Consider the following 14569-nt stretch of genomic DNA (forward strand, 5'->3'; position numbering starts at 1 on the left):
ACAAATTTGAAGAAAACCTTTGCGCTTGTCGCAGCCTATGAAATTGTACAGTGGTATGAAAACACCAATCATACGAAAACAATATACAAAGAAAAGATACTGACAATTCCCGGGCGCTGACAGAATTCGAACATTATAGCAGCAGAGGTTTAACTTCTGTGTGGTGAATAGACTAATAACAGAGACAAATTTGAAGAAAACCTTTGCGCTTGTCGCAGCCTATGAAATTGTACAGTGGTATGAAAACACCAATCATACGAAAACAATATACAAAGAAAAGATACTGACAATTCCCGGGCGCTGACAGAATTCCGCCAATGCTGCCCTCCCCCCGGAGCACGTGGGGTGAGGGGGGGGGGGTGCTTCGGGCGGCGGATTTGCCTAGGGCAGGGGGGAGGCTTGCACCGGCCCTGGTTATATGTCAACAAAGGAGCAACCAAAAATGGCAAATGTGGTGGGAGAAGGCTCTATCATCAGCAAAAAGTGAAGAAAGTCAGTCCGGCCAGACTCGCCTCCCCTGTGAAGCCACATATATTGCAGTCCCACCATCATATACCGAAATACACACGTGCATCAGTCGGTAGTGTTGAGACAAAGGTTCCAGAATCTTCCCGTCCAGCCAAGGATACAGAAACGAAAATGTAAAGAAGCATTTTCCTAACAAAAGCACGGCCGTCGAGGCTTTAGGATAGTGCTTCATATAGACTGCCAGATCAGGAGGCAAAACCCCAGTGGAAATATTAAGGGATGGCACTACTTGACAGGGTAAATCTGGAGGGTTCACAGGGTCAGTATACAAAGACAAATCATCCTCATACCCAGCAGCGCAGGTACTAGGGTCGCCCTCCATCCGACAGACCAGATCTGGAAAAGGAGCAGATGCAGAGGATTCAGAAGTTACAGGATTTGTGGAGTTATTATTTACATCGCCAAGTGCAGCGAGGATCCTCTGCGTAAAAGGCACTAATGGCCTCAAGGATTAGACATCGTTGAAATAGTGCATGCAGGCTACACTGCAAATAGTGAAGTGAAATGGTGGTGGCTAGCACACCACGCACTGACCTGATGCAGAGTGTACAGATAAATAGGAATGTATTATCCACAGGATATCTGCTCAGCACAATTACAGCCATAGGCACAGCAATAGATTAAGAGTAAAGGGACAAGTCAGATCTGATTCCCCCCTGCAGCTCCCCGGGAGGGGGACACACAATTAGGCACTTGATGTGCCAAGGTTTGCATATGATAAATCGCATGGATTTATCATATGCAGTCCCCGGGGAGCTGCAGGAGGAGGGAGCCGTGCGGGGTTCGGCAGCGGGGGATGCCGGCTAATAGAGAGCCAGGCAGGGGTAGCAGGGGCAGGCTGCATAGGGAGCCGGGCAGGAGGAACTTGAAGCTGTTCCGGTGACAGCGCGGGAGCAGGGCACCGGGCAGGGGACATTTATTAGCAGATGAAACATGTCTGGAAAGGATCCCGTCAGGCCGTTTCATCAAGCCTGGGCCTAGGAAATGGGTATCCAATCCCCTCTTGGCAACTCTGGGTACGATGAATAATGTGTTATGGAATTTGCTGCCTTCTTAGTAACAATTATGTTGCCGGTAGCACTGTCAATGTAATGAGGCTAGGAGAGTTGCAGGGACTGATTGGAAAGATCCACCTCTCCCTGCAGTTTTAGGCTGAAATGAGGATTTTCCTAATATAATGCCATTCTCAGATGGTCTAAAGTTGCCCATACATTACTGCGACAGCTGCTCCCCCTTGAGCCACCCGGGACCTTCCCGAGCAGAAGGATCACATGCGATCCTCTTCCCAGCTACCAGGAGGCCACCCGAGCCGGAGTTCGGATGTGCAAACAGGTCCGATCTCCAGTTCCAATACATTGCACACAGGACTACGCATTGGATTGGATCCAATGTCAAACACATCCACATACAATAAGGTAACATTTTAAGAACTAAAGTAGCACACTGATACATAATGTATATTACCTGTCATGTTCTGGTTGAGTGTGTGTGAATGCATGTTTTATATGTTCCTTAAATGTTTTCACAGATTTCTTCCTGTTCTGGAACCACAGTAGTTATAAAAATCAAAGGTTATCCCCAAAGGAAAGGCGCCACTACTGTGTACCTCTGAGTACCTCCACAAAAGAGCACTGGATGAAGCATTAGGGAGAGGACTGATACAATTTAATTTGGGAATAAACTATAATATTTTTATAAACATTTTTAATTTGACTGTAGGAGACAATAGCTGCCAAGTCATCTCTTTGCTCTCACTGATCATCCTACATGGATATAATGCTCACACATAACCATATTACAGTGATTTCTTCCCTCATTTCCAGTTTTACACCAGAACCTAAACTCTCCTGTTGTGCCTGTCCTTGGGGAAACCAAGGACAGGGAGCCCAGGATTAAACACTTGCTTCCTTCTGCCAGGATTCCTGCTGACACCTTGCCCTTATCATGTTGATTTTGTACTTCCCAGCCCCCTAGTGGCCAATTTGTGCTTAATCTTTTGCTAACGTACTGTATCACCCGGCTGCCTTCATCCTGCTTCAGTTCAGCTCCAGCTTTTGTGCACTGAACCCTGCGCTGCTGCTGCTGCTTCTTTTAGCTACTGATGTTATCCCTTGTTCTGCTTGAAGGAAAAACTATGAAGTCTTATTGTGTTTCCCTTCCTCCTCATGGATTGCTAGTAGGAAGATGGATTTAATAGGTTAATAGTTATCATTTTTAATCAAGCAACTCCAGATTAATTATTCAACAAGTCTACAAAGTCCTTCAGGATGTGACAGATTGCTGCCGCCTGTGGGGCACACAGCGGGTTCCAGGATCAGTGCTGACCACGCTGGAGGGCTGTAGCCGCAGGTGCTGCGCTGTCCCAGGTACTGTACATCCACCGGTGTCTGCATGTGCACACCATGCATACAAGTCTCCTTAGTGCATGATGTTTATTTGGGACCCAGTGTGTCAATAGGTGACCCTTGCTGGGCACATTGTAATCTCAGGTATGGGCAGCTGAGTAACCAGTTTATTTAGTCAGCAGGTTAAATATTGATTTGATTAATTTAGTTTCCATGTTTTTATTGTATGCATTGTGCTGTGCAGTCTTATCACTCTTTCCATGCATAGTAGGTGGACTTGACGCTGTGTTATATTATAAGGCTTCAGAGCAATAATAGAGGAATAATGAAGTTATCCACTGTCAATATGGAAACAACTAAATAAACTTTAAACACACTAAGATTTATTCTATTACTTAAACAAAATCATGTCTTAGTTATCTCACAGTCTTGATGTCATTTAACCCATTAGTCTTCTATATCATAGATGCTGCTAAACTTGAACAATAATCCATTCCAGGCTACAGTATCTGGCATAGAATGAATTAGCTTCACATTCATTTAGTTATTTGTCCTTATTTTGCAACATGTCTGGCTTACCTGAATCTAAGACCTGTCTATTTATATAATAACAGTATTCTGTATTGTTTGCTTACCACCCTATAGCACTGTATATAGCAGAATAAAACTAAATCCTGAAACAGCAAACCATTAAATGCACTTTTACAGTGATTCTCAACTTCGGTCCTCAAGGTCCACCAATAGTTCACGTTTTCTAGGTCACCCAGCTGGGGCACAGGTGCACTCATTACTCACTGACACAATTTAAAAGAACCACAGGTGGGGCTAATTACTTCACTTGTGATTCTGTGAGGAGACCTGGAAAACATGCACTGTTGGGGGTACTGGAGGACCGAGGTTGAGAACCACTGCACTATTATGTGGTGAACTAAGGTTGATCTTATCTCAATGTATACTTTTGTCAGTATATCCAGTGCTGATCTGCTAAATTTTCCTAATCGTCCTTATATTAACAGATAGCAATATGGTCCCATTGAATAGATCATATTATTAGGTACTTGTGTATTTTGGCGGCGCCCCCGATGTCGTCGTACGACGAACAGATCGCATCGCATCGTATGCCATGCACCCGATGGCATACGATGCGATGCGACGCGATTTTGACCCCCTATACGATCAAAAATCGTATAAGCACCCTAAAGGGTGCTTTTGAGCACCCTAATGGGTGCTTACAATGTTAAATGCACCCCCACGCCACCCCCCCCCACTATAAACGTGAACCCGAAGCGTGGCGAGCACAGCGAGCCCGCGAGGGGCGGCGGTACGCGTCCTACGACCTTTTCATACCCCCACTATCCACGTCGGCATGGAGTTGAGAATAGAATAGTGTGGCGAGCACAGCGAGCCACCGAGCCCGAAGCATGGCGAGCGGACGCGGATACCTTCACAGGTAAACGCGTCCCTTCGCGGGCTTCACAGGTATCCGCGTCCCCTCGCTGCGCTCGCCACACTATTCTATTCTCAACTCCACGCCGACGTGGATAGTGGGGGTATGAAAAGGTCGTAGGACGCGTACCGCCGCCCCTCGCGGGCTCGCTGCGCTCGCCACGCTTCGGGTTCACGTTTATAGTGGGGGGGTGGCGTGGGGGTGCATTTAACATTGTAAGCACCCATTAGGGTGCTTAACATTGTATAAGCACCCATTAGGGTGCTTATACAATGTTTAATCGCATCGCATTGTATGCCATCGTGCACCGTCGTACGATATCGCGTCGCATCGCATACCATCGTATGCGTTATGGTATGCGATGCGATGGGCGCCGCCAAAATACACAAGTACCTATTATTTGCAAAACATAATGGAAAACACGTGTCTATTGCACAAATGCAGGTTTGTGATTTATGCAAAAGTTAGTTTTAGACCAGGGGTTCTCAAATTTGGTCCTCAAGACCCCACACAGTTCACTTTTTCCAGGTCACCCGACAGCTGCACAGGTGCACTCATTATTCACTAACACATTTTAAAAGATCCACAGTTCACTTCATTCTGGGGTAGATTTATTAACATTCGATCAGGGGAATATGCGCTATCCCCCTGCGTTAAGGCAAGGGATAGCGCTTCCCCTGACCTATGACACCCGCTGAGCGGGTGTCTAACGTACGATGGTGTGGGGCAGGAGGCATAAGCGCATGGACGATATTTTGTACTGCGCACCTGCCTAATTTATGCACGGTTGACCTTTCCTCCGCCTGCAGCTATCCACTTCGACAGCTGCAGCGGCGATGCTCTATGCCCACAGCAGGGACAGCACTGGGGATCTCGCGAGAGTAGTGAGATCCCGCACATGCGCAGTGCGCCGGCCCGGGGGAAGGAGACAGCGCATCAGTATTAACTGATGCGCTGTCTCCAGGAGGGGACATCGCCAGAGGGGGGAGTAAGCGCTCCCCCGCTTTGGCGGAAAAGATGTTTTCACATCTTGTCGGTCTCCCCTCCTGCTTCGCCTCGCTAATGAGGCGAAACTGGAAGTGTTATAGCGGCGCGTTTAATAAATCTGCCCCTCTGCGAGGAGACCTGCAAAACATGCACTGTGTGGGGTCCCAATGACTGACTTTTAGAACCTGTGATGAAGACTAATATGGCAGTTGAGATTTAGAACTAAAGCAGCCCATATACGCTGCGATGCCGGGCTGTGTGTTCTGTGCTTTGAGGTGCGCGCTCCCGCGGCACCTCATCGCACAGTACAAAAAGTATGTGCTTGTCTTCCCAGGGCACCAAATGCATTCAAGGTTTTTAAAGTAAATCTCCCCATGGATCTTTAATAATCAGTATAAGACTGGCACCCTAGTGGGCCAAGTGCTAATGCTTTGCCTTTCACTTTCTTAAAATATCATTGTACTGTAGTCTACAGTGAGTATGTGACCTGAATTCTCCCTTTAATGTTTGCTTCCAATGTTTTTTTTCTTTTACCTATAATATGGTACAGTATTATTAGTATTTTTAATGTTAACTGTAAGGGAGAACAAGCTTCGCAGTCCATGTTATATTTACACAAACACACTATTAGAAGATTGTGTTGTTAAATGAATTCATCAAAATACTGAAATTACATATATACTGTATGCCCATCATTATTGATTTGCTATTTCAGAAATAAGACTTTTAATATTATTATTATTATTATTATTATTATTCACATTTCTTATTTATTTGCCTGAATATATATATATATATATTTTTTCATAATTGGGAACACTGTACAGTAGAAAGAAAAGGGTATACTGGAATTGTTTGTTACATGCATATTGGTTGTACAGTCCAGTAATACTGGAGGAAAAGCTTGTCATCACATTGGAAGTGGAACATCAAAACCACAGATTGTTATACAGATGCTAGTAGCATATCTGTGGTGAATGCCAAGTCAAAATATTTATTTTCAAGTTAATACATTTGTTTTAATTCATTCAGAAATAAAAATTCATGAGGTAAATGAAACTTGTTGCTACTAGTTCCTTTAATAGTGATATAGTAGTTAGGGAAATATTGAGGCAAATTCACTATTTGGTCATTTTTATCTGGTAGATGTATGCAGTGAAAAGAGCGTAGAAGTGTGCCAGTGGAGAACTTGCCCATGGCAACCAATATGCTTTTGAGTAGTATACTGTATATCAAGCGCAACCTCAACTTCCCATTCTGTATGCTTTCAAGAGCACTTCCCCTAGTGCCTGAGTATACCCTCCCATCCTGCTGCCTCACCCTAACCCTTCACTAATACCGAACCATCCCATCCTGTGGTCATCCCATCCTGTGGCCTGTAAAAGGCATCATTCAGAGAATGTCCGAATTTCACATGTCGACATCGAAAGCACATTGACTGCATGTTAACATGTCACTTGTTGACTTTTGAACACTATTAATGTAACTTTCTGCATTGTGGTGTCAACATGATGATTGTAGAAATTGTAAATGTCATCATGATAACTGCATTCTGGTTGACTGTAAAGCCAGGTACACACTTAACATAGTGTGTACATGGGGAGCTCCCTAGCAACAGACCCTGTGGGGTGCCGGTGGTACTTGTGTAGTTAGTTACGTAGTCAGCGTAGTGTCCTTGTCAGCGCCACTGACTTCACATCCTCCGCAGGGACCTAGCACAGCACAGACGGTCGGACCATGCTGCCCCGATTCAAGGGGGGGCTGCCTCTAACTGGGCTGGGGGGCAGGAGCCTGCCTCCTTAAGGGTGGGGGGGGGGCTGGGCCTTGTGTTGTCCAGGGCCCCCACAGACCTTGATCCTGCCCTGGCTCGGCATAATCGCCCAGTGTGTATGGCCCTTTAGTGTTTTATGTGTAGTATAAAAGTTATGCTGCTACAAGCAGTGGCGTGGCTATGCCTCCGCAGCCCTAGCGGTGGCCGGGGGTAGCCAGCCCCAGCGGGGCGCAGCACGGAGCCAGAGGTAGGAGTCCTATACAAGGCTTTAGCTCTGCTGCAGCAGCAGCCAATAGCATACTTCTCTCTCTACCTCTGGGGGGGAGGGTCACTAAGCGTCCTCACACAGACAGCCAGAGTCTGCTCGCTCCCCCTTCCTCACTGCCTGCTGCCCCTCCTTCCACCCTGCCAGGCACTGGGCTCCCCGCTACCCTTCCACTGTGGCCGCCACTCCCCCTTCTGCACTGCTTGCATTAGAGAGCGGTAGCCAGCTGGCCCGGTCCCCAAAACAGCCCCCCCTCACCCCACTTAATTGCACTGTACTACTCAGTGCTCAGCTGCCTGGCACCCTCGCTCGATGGGTGGGCGTGGCTTCGTGGAACCCGATGCGGGCGGAGCTAAATAGGATCCGGTCGATGGGCGAAGCTACATAGGCTGCTGCTGCATGAGCAAGAGGGAAAGGAGATGCTGCAGTGCTGTGCAACCACAGTTCCAGGCCTGCCCAGAACCAGCCAGATTGCACTCTGTGGATGTTCCAAAGACGGAGGGTTAGGGAGCTCATCAGCATAATAGTACACATGCCACAGGGTTCATCAGCGTTATAGAGCGCAGGCGAAGGGCAATTGAGTGTGCCGTGGGATATCGTGCAGGGTGATAAAGCACAGGCTACAGGGTGAGGGAGTGCGTCAGTGTGATATAGTGCAGGGTGAGGGAGTGCATCAGTGTGATATAGCGCAGGGTGAGGGAGGACGTCAGTGTTATATAGCGTGGGGTGAGGGAATGCGTCAGTGTGATATAGCGCAGGGTGAGGGAGTGCGTCAATGTGATATAGCGCAGGGTGAGGGAGTGCGTCAATGTGATAGAGAGCAGGCCTCAGGGTTAGGGAGCACTTCGGCGTGATAGAATGCAGGGTGAGGGTCAGTGTAATAGAGCGCAGGCCAAAGGGGGAGGTAGTGTGTCCAGTTTATGTTCCAGCATGGGAAGGAATTGATGACGTTTGATGGGGAAGGGGACAGGGATAACAGTGTATGGGGCCCCATGTTTTCTGTTGCTGGAACTGGCCGCTTCACCCAGCCCACAGGTAAAAATTCTGCTACTGTGACTGCACATTTAATCCAGGATGCGTTTCTCTGCTACTCTGGGTCGGGTGGTGGTGGTGGTAAGCAAGGGGAGAGTCTGGTCCCCTTTTATATATTTTACAAATTTCAATGTGATCCAAGTCCCTTTTCAATGTTAGATAGATACTGTAGATAGATAGATAGTGTGTGTGTTTTTATATATAATATATATATATATATATATATATATATATATATATGATATAGGATCGCACTCCATACAACAAATGTACAACCGCTGGGGTGACGTCTAGAACTTTTCTCACAAGAAAAAAGTCCATGTATATAAAGACCAAAAAGACTCACTCTCCAGACTGTTTGATGCAAAATAAAAAGCTGTGTATTTGTATTCACATAGACATCAATGTAAAAAAGAAGGGTACTCAACGTTAGCGTTTCAGTCCTTATAGGACCTTCCTCAGGAGTTAGACAACAAGGGCATCCATTTGGGGTGAAGCACAGCGTGGACCACGCTGTAGGAACCTGCTGTCTGCTTTTTATTTTGCATCAAACAGTCTGGAGAGTGAGTCTTTTTGGTCTTTATATATATATATATATATATATATATATATATATATATACATACATACAAAGTTTCTAAGGTGGCACTCCTGGAAAACAGTGCTGTAATGGCTTTAGTCTAAGCCTTGGTACGTCCGGTGCCTTCCATTGTGGAGGTGCGCGTGCGACTCCGCATACAATAGAAGAACGGGGGCGGCGGCACTCGGAGAGAAATAAATACAGCAGACAGGGTTTTAAGAAACCGACGTTTCAAGGTCCGTAGACATTTTTATCAAGGTGCTGGTGAGTATATATATATATATATATATATACATATACATATATATATATATATATATATATATATACATATATATAGAACAGAAAAATGAGCAGCACTCGGAGACTTCGGGAAATGGTCCATATGCATGGTCCATATGCATGAAAGACTACGTTTCGGAGCTTGAGGGCCCCGTCGTCAGGTCAGGGAAAACACAGACCTGATGTGACGACGGGGCCCTCGAGCTCCGAAACTTAGTCTTTCATGCACATGGATTAAATATCCTCTTCACTACACCATTTCCCGAAGTCTCCGAGTGCCACTTATTTTTCTGTTCTACATACTGCTGAGGCCTCACCCCCTCTTGCCAGAGGGCACCAGAGCCAGTATAGTGTGGAGGGTACAGTGACATTTGTGGGGGGGGGGGGTGTGTGCATGGGTGTTTTTGAGGTGTGTGTGTGTGTGTGCAATAGTATAGTAGGGTGTTTTTGAGTCAGCGGCTCCCCACTGGCGGAGGTCACGACACAGGAAAACAGGTGGCTGGGTAGTGATAGGGGTGTGTGGGCATAAGGGGGACTAAAGAGAAGGGTGGGGGACACTGTGCAGCTTCTACCAGTGGGTGAGGGTCCAGCGTGGCAGCACAGGACTACAGGACGGTGGCCCTGAGTTAGTGTCTCTTCCTACTTGGTGGGAGTTGGGGTGCATGAGAGCAGGAGGCTGGGCAATAAGGCATGATAGGGATATGTGGGCAACACAGCGTCAGCGACTCCCCAGTGGTGGAAGTTATGGTTCAGGAAAGCAGGAAGCTGGTAGTTAAAGGGGTGTGTGGCATACGGGGGACTAAAGAGGAGTGTGGGGGACACTGTGCAGCTTCTGCCAGTGGGTGAGGGTCCAGCGTGGCAGCACAGGAGTACAGGACGGTGCCCCTGAGTCAGTGTCTCCTCCTACTGGGTGGGAGTTAGGGTGCATGAGAGCAGGAGGCTGGGTGGTAAAGCATGATAGGGGAATGTGGGCAACACAGGGTGAGCGGGTCCCCACTGGCGGAAGTTACAGGGCAGGAGAACAGGATGCAGGGCAGTGATAGAGGTGTGTGGGCATTAGGGGTAGTAAAGGTTTTTGGCTGTTGCTGAGTAGGGATAGGCATTGGTGCAGACGCCATCGATGGTTGGCATTGATGGCGATTTTTGCACCCTGCCATCGATAGTAGTAACATATTACTTGGATAACCATCGAATGTTGTAGCTATCGATGGTCATCCATTATATCTGACTGAATAGGCCATGGGTCAATCAGAACTTAGTGGCGGGTGTGGGGGCGGAGCTATGCTCAGTTTCTCGGCACCTTAAAAAAAATTGAAACTTGATCGGTTCTCCTTTGCCATCGATGTAGGGAAACCATCTGGTCCTCCCACATCGATGGCAAAAGTATTCAACATCAGCCATAAACCATCGATTATTTGAAATCATTGATGGTCGATGGGCATCCCTAGAACTGGAGGAGGGTGGGGGACAGTATGCAGCTTCCGGCAGTGGGAGGGAGTGAGCGTGCATGAGAGCAGGAGGCTGTATAATAGTGGTATGTGGGCAAGACGTTGATAAAAGTTGTGGCGCTTCTGGCAGTGGGGAACCTGCAGCGCAGCAGCCAGGGCCGGATTTCCCACCTAGGGGCGGCACCTGCTTGTGGCGGTACAGGATCCCCCATTGTCACGGGGGTACGTGAAATGCGGGAGCGGGGTCACGGGGGTCCGCTGGGGGGTGGAATTGCCGGAAGGGGGGGTATGCAAATTGCGAAAGGGAGGGGGTGTGCGGGGATCCGCGATTAGTGGGAGGGGGTCCGAAAATCGTGGGAGGGGGCGCGGGAGGGTGGGGTCGTGGGGGTCACGCGAATCGCGGGAGGGGGCGGGGGTCCGCAAATCGTGGGGGGGGCTAGAATTGCCGGAGGGGGGGCGCGAATTGCGGGAGGGGGGGTCGCATATCGCAGGAGGGGGGGTGCCGTGAATCGCGGATGGGGTGGTGATCCGCAAATGGCAGGATGGGGGTCGCGGGGGTCCCGCGAATCACGGGAGAGGGTGTCGCAGGGGTCCCGCGAATCCCGGGAGGGGGGGTCGCGGGGTCCCGCAAATCGCGGGAGGGGGGGTCGCGGGGGTCCCGCAAATCACGGGAGGCGGGTCGCAGGGGTCCCGCGAATCGCGGGAGGGGGGGTCGCAGGGGTCCCGCGAATCCCGCGAATCGCCGGAGGGGGGGTCGCGGTGGTCCCGCGAATCGCCGGAATCCCGCGAATCGCCGGAGGGGGGGGTCGCAGGGGTCCCGGGAATCGCAGGAGGGGGGGTCGCAGGGGTCCCGCGAATCGCCGGAATCCCGCGAATCGCCGGAGGGGGGGTCGCGGTGGTCCCGCGAATCACGGGAGGGGGTCGCGGGGGTCCCGCAAATCGCGGGGGGGTCACAGGGGTCCGGGGGGGGGTGCAGGCAGAGGGGGGGTAGAGGAAGGAGTAATAGTGGATGGTGGCTGTGGAGTAATGGTGGATGGGTGGGCGTGTACTGTAGCCCTGGCTGAGCGGGGGAGGTGGTGTCAAGGGGGTGGAACGTTATACACATGAAAACGTTATACACATAAAACACGGGTTGTGTATGCCGCTGGGCGGGAACGTTAGCTACACGGGATGAGTGACAGATCTGGCTAAATATATAAGAGATATATATATATATAATGGGCATTATGGTGTGTGGTATATTCTGTAATGGGTATTACCAGTAGCGGATTCAGGGGGGGGGGGGGGACATCCTTTAGGTGATTATTTTTTAAATCTAGTTTAAGTCAGTAGCTGACACCAGAAGCAAGAGCCGGGAGCTGGAGTTTGAACCTCGCGGGCAGGAGCCTGGTAGAGGCAGGAGCCTGACCCTCAAAGCTGCCTGGAGCTGACACCAGAAGCAAGAGCCAGGAGCTGAGGTATCAATGCAAACTAAATTATATTAAATAGAGTATACAGTGTTGGCAGGCACTCACGCACATGATTCAATTGTATATAACAAAGCAGTTATATCAGATAGCCCCATACACACTAGGCAACATTGGTCACAATATCGCTCAGAAAGTGCTTTCTGAGCAATATTGTGACCAATATCATGTAGTGTGTACACTGTACATCGTAAATGACCCTCTCCCTCATCCAAAACGGACAAGGGAGTCCTCATTAATGACGGTCATGCTGCAGCATGACCGTCGCTCATACCTGCCGTTGTCCCCTTGCGGCCAGCATAGTCAAGTGTGTATTCACTTGCTGATGCTGGTCCCCTCCCCCCAAGATTGGCATTGGCAGTGGCATTCTCACCAAGCAAATAGCATTCTCACCAAGCAAATCAGGCAGTGGCATTCTCACCAAGCAAATAGCAACCTAGCTTGCTTCCTCCTAACAGCTCAGGCTGGCTCCTGCTCAGCATGACTATAACTGGAGAGGACTGGAGGTGCTGAGTGAGTGACGGCGCAGTGGCATGCTGCTGGCTCTGAAAGGCTGTAGCAGGCGGAATGAGAGGATGGCCCGGGTGTGCGCTGTGACATCACTGCATTGTGCACTGTGATGTATATAGGGGCAGGGCCGGGGGCTGACTTCATTGGAGCCCAGTCAGTCTGTCCCCCACACTGGCAACACCCGGCGCCGTGATCTGTTTGGGTGCAGGCTGGAGACCGGCGACGACAGGCAAGTAATGCTGTCCTGACCGCCGCCGGCCACAAATCAATTTTGTGTGCACTCCTGTGTGGGGGATGCTGGCAGTCATTAGGAGGTGCCTGTGCACCCCCGGCACCCCCCGTGCGCACGCCTATGCACATAAGTAATGAGCGGGGACCTGCTCATTAATATTCACTGTGAGCTGGGTTCCCAAAAATTTCTTATGCGGTTGTCCCTGCAGCACCAGAGCAGGGATCTGCTCATGATTATTCACTGCGAGCAGGGTCCCTGCTAATTAGCTGTCAGAGACCCCACCCCCATAGTGTCAGTGGTGATTACTGCTGATCCCCTGGACTCAGCACCCCCCTACAGTGTTAGGCTCACGTGTGTCAGCCTGGAAGGGGAAGAGAGTGCGCAGCCAGTCATTGGTGTAGAGCTGTGCCTCTTCTCCACCTTGTGCACACAGCACAGTTACATAAAATATATATATATTAATAATAATAATTTTTATATATATATATATATATATATATATATATATATATATATATATATATATATATATATATATATATATATATAAAGTTGAATTTGAGATATTCAAAATTGGCTAGCGTGGAAAAGTTGTGACTGGACCTGAATAAGAAACGTGCAAAAGCATTTTGCTGTGAGTCATATCTTCTGTTCCGGCAAGACACCTAAAGTTTGCCTTTTTAGATAAAAATAACAAAACGTATGAAGAAGCTCCGATTTAGTAAAAATTATGTCAGGGTGTCTTGGAGTGGTTCATTAATATACTTTAGAATAGTAAAAAAAAAGAGTACAAGTTTGTCCTAGTGCAAAGTTGCTGACTTTGGCCCTTATTCTGGTTGGTGCGGTCAGAGCCGCACACGGGGCTCCGACCGCACAAACCAAGGGCCGCCCACCCGACGGATCGCCACTGCCGTCCGTACACGGACGGCTGGCGATCCGCATCAAAATGGTGGAGGCGTACGCCTCCACCATGGTGGGAGCTGCCCCCTGCCTTCGATGGTCGTCGACCATCGAAGGCAGGGCCGCACGCCGCGGCAGCCCCGCAAGCTGAGACCACACGGACAATCGTCCGTGTGGTAGCTTGTATGGGGGCTGAAAGCTGACATCCGGCGACGTCAGCTTTCCGCCCCCATGTCATGGTAATGAGGGCGTCATGCCCTCATTACCATGCATACGCCCCGCGTTTGCATGGGAACGCCCATGAAACGCGGGGCGTACACATAGGGAAATGAGGGGATGAAGCCCCTCACGCCCCTATACGCCCCCTTTGCGGCGGACGAAATCCGTCTGCGGCAAAGGGGGCTGCACATGCGCAGAATTACCTCTGTGCATGTGCAGTGTCAAAACATCGGCGGTACGGCCGCACGCGGGCCGTACCGTGCCGATTAGAATAAGGGCCTTTGACTGAATGCAAAACCGTTTTTCAGACCAATTCATGTTTAAAAATAACTGTCACAATTAAAGACAATAAAAAGAAGTGCTTAAAATATTGTACCTAAATAACAGAGTGTAATGCATTGTTTACTGAACTTATTGTAACATTCAGTAAAGAGTTGGACATTAGAAGACACAGAGGTACACTATTCTATTAAGGGCAAACAAAAGGGATTTACCCTGATTTTTTTGCCCCAAGTTTTCTTTCTTGGTCACTTCAATTACAGAGCATCCTCTCCAAA

At 49.0% G+C, this 14569-nt stretch overlaps 1 protein-coding gene across 1 annotated transcript in view; it reads left to right on the forward strand.

Moving 5' to 3' along the window:
* Positions 1 to 2545: 2545 nt before the first annotated feature.
* The window catches only part of HTR1E (5-hydroxytryptamine receptor 1E), an 80275-nt gene continuing 68251 nt past the window's right edge, over positions 2546 to 14569 (forward strand). The window contains exon 1 of the mRNA XM_083174708.1: positions 2546 to 2894. The gene's annotated coding sequence lies outside the window, so the exon portion shown is untranslated. The remainder of the gene's footprint in view (positions 2895 to 14569) is intronic.

This window comes from Crinia signifera, chromosome 3 (genome assembly GCF_055691185.1).
Source record: "Crinia signifera chromosome 3, ASM5569118v1, whole genome shotgun sequence".
Classification (NCBI taxonomy): Eukaryota; Metazoa; Chordata; class Amphibia; order Anura; family Myobatrachidae; genus Crinia; species Crinia signifera.